Below are 2,728 nucleotides of genomic sequence, written 5' to 3' on the forward strand. Positions count from 1 at the left end.
GCCAGCAATTTATTTAACACAGGTTCCCTGCAGGAATTTCACAACCCGTAGCATAGAGGATAACGTCACTTCAAAAGCCAATGAAGAAATCACCTACTTTATTGTGATTAACCAACGATAGGGTAGTCACACTATTGTTGCAGGCAAGGGACGAGGAAAAGATTAAAGCCCACATTTAGTTGAGGTGAACCTTTTTACGAGTCGGTGCTTGAGTGAGAAGGCTTGGCCGATTCCGGAATACTTATCTCTGACAACAGATGAGATGAGATGAGGCATCCTGACACTGCTTAATTCACTCTCACATGAAAACTTTCTTCCTAAAAACAACTTCACTTTGCTGGTCTTTGTCCTAAACAAGTGGACTTGAAATCATATCAAACCAATACATACCACGTCATAAAAATAAAAAAGCTTACCCATCACTCTTTACACTCCCGCGGATGACCGGTGCCACAGCACTTACAGCATCGGCTGTTCCGAATGGGTCCCAGCAGGAGTGAAATCGTATTCTCTTGCATCCTGAGGCATCAGAGACAAAAGGAAAACAGATACAATTTACTGTTGTTATCGGCAAAAGACTGGTGTGAATAAGACCTAGGTGTGGAGACTTTGTCACAGTCAGAGCCAGCATCAGAAACCAGCTGGCATGTTTTGCCCCAGTGGAAGCCTGAAATGAATACCTTTCCATGCAATTCCAAACCATGGTTCTCACGCTGACCCTGCCAACATTTTCAGGAGAGGCCCCTAGAAGATGCAGTCCTGAGCCCCGCAAAGCAGCTCTTCCTAGGTCGACATCCAGGTGGAAGCCCAAAATGTTTGGTTCATTTCCTATCTCGTGCTACACCAGCAAGCCCTCACCTTCCTGGTGTCACTGGGGTACATTCTGAAAGTTATCTGTGATTTTAGTAGAATAAATTGATGGCCTTTTATTTTCCCCTCTGCCTCTGTCTTTTCCTCTTTTATCTACACTTCTGTCCTCAGTGCCACTGTAATGAAGTTATTTTAACTATTTTTTTAATTTTTTTTTTTTTAATTTTCAGAGAGAGAGAGAGCGAGCGAGCAGGGAAGGTGCAGGAAGAGAGGAAGAAAGAGAAAATCCTAAGGAGGCTCTGCTCTGACAGCCTAGATGCAGGGCTCGAACTGTGAGATCATGACCCGAGCCCAAATCAAGGGTCAGATGCTTAACTGACAGCCACGTAGGCACCCCTGTAATGAAATTTAATTAGCTTCTCCACTTCCAACTTGCCTGTTTTCATCCACTCACACTGTAGTCAGAGTGATGTATCTGTGAGGCAAATCTCAAAATCCTGGAAGATTTTTTAGTATCTTCTCCTTCCCTTTTTATCCCTTTTTCCTACTCCCACTATTTCCACCCTTATCTTTTGCCACCTCTAGCAGCAGCTTTCTAAAACCTAAAAATAGAGAATTACTTCCACTTCCATTGAGCTGTGTTCTCTGGCCCAAGGCCTTTGTAATAGCTATTGCCTCTGCATGGAAGGCAAATCCATTACACCAGAATCTCGGTAGAGCCGAAACAAGGGAATTTTTTTTAAGCGCTAGGTGATTGTAATGTAACAGCCCAGGTTGAAAAATCACAGTAACTTAAACCTTTTGTTTCAGAGATAAGAAAACAAATTCAGAAAAGTTATCCGAGTCATCCAATATTACATGTCTCAGGGCTCTCTTTACCTTTTTGTTGTTGTTGTCAAAATGATTGATTACTTTTTTTAATGTTTATATTAGAGAGAGAGAGAGACAAAGCATGAGCAGGAGAGGGGCAGAGAGAAAGGGAGACAGAGAATCCGAAGCAGGCTCCAGGCTCTGAGATGTCAGCACAGAGCCTGATGCGGGGCTTGAACTCACAAATAATGAGATCATGACCTGAGCTGAAGTCAGATGCTTAACCGACTGAGCCACCCAGGCTCCCCAAAATGATTTAAGATTTCACTTTGAATGTCATTCTGTAAGAGCTATACACCTCTCAAATTTGATTTCATTTTTATTTTTTGAGACAGTGCATGCAAGTGTATTGCACGCAAGTGGGGGAGGGCAGAGGGAGAGGGAGGGAGAGAATCTTAAGCAAGCTCTACTCTCAGCACAGAGCTGGACTTGGGGCTCAAACTCACAACCGTGAGATCATGACCTGAGCCGAAATCAAGAGTTGAATGCCTAACCAACTGAGCCACCCAGACACCCCTCAAATTTGATCTTTTAATACTATTTTGAAATAGCAACTGAATTGGGGACATGATGGAAAAACTGTCACTGTGTCTCAGTTCTCCCTTATGCAGAATGATACTCCAGTCAGCTATTTCAAATGCTCATTTTCATCTAGTATATCAATATGGGACTTTTAAAATCTATCTATCATGGGGGCCTGGGTGGCTCAGTAAATTAAGTGTCTGACTTGGGCTCAGGTCATGATCTCATGGTTCATGAGTTTGAGCCCGGCATCAGGCTCTATGTTGACAGCTCGGAGCCTGGAGCCTACTTTGGATACTGTGTCTTGCTCTCTATCTGCCCCTCTGCTGCTCATACTCTATCTCTCTCTCCCTCAAAATAAATAGATGTTAAAAATTCACAGATGTTTCCTCTCTGAAAACCTACTTTTGAAAATGCAGAACCCAGAAATAATTTAGTGAGTAGAGACAGCAATGTTCCTTATTTCAAATGTGTTATTTGGAGCAAGATAAAATTTTTCTACGTACCTTTTAAACTAAAGTTTTGT

The sequence above is a fragment of the Lynx canadensis genome, chromosome B2 (assembly GCF_007474595.2).
Source record: "Lynx canadensis isolate LIC74 chromosome B2, mLynCan4.pri.v2, whole genome shotgun sequence".
In the NCBI taxonomy this organism is placed as follows: domain Eukaryota; kingdom Metazoa; phylum Chordata; class Mammalia; order Carnivora; family Felidae; genus Lynx; species Lynx canadensis.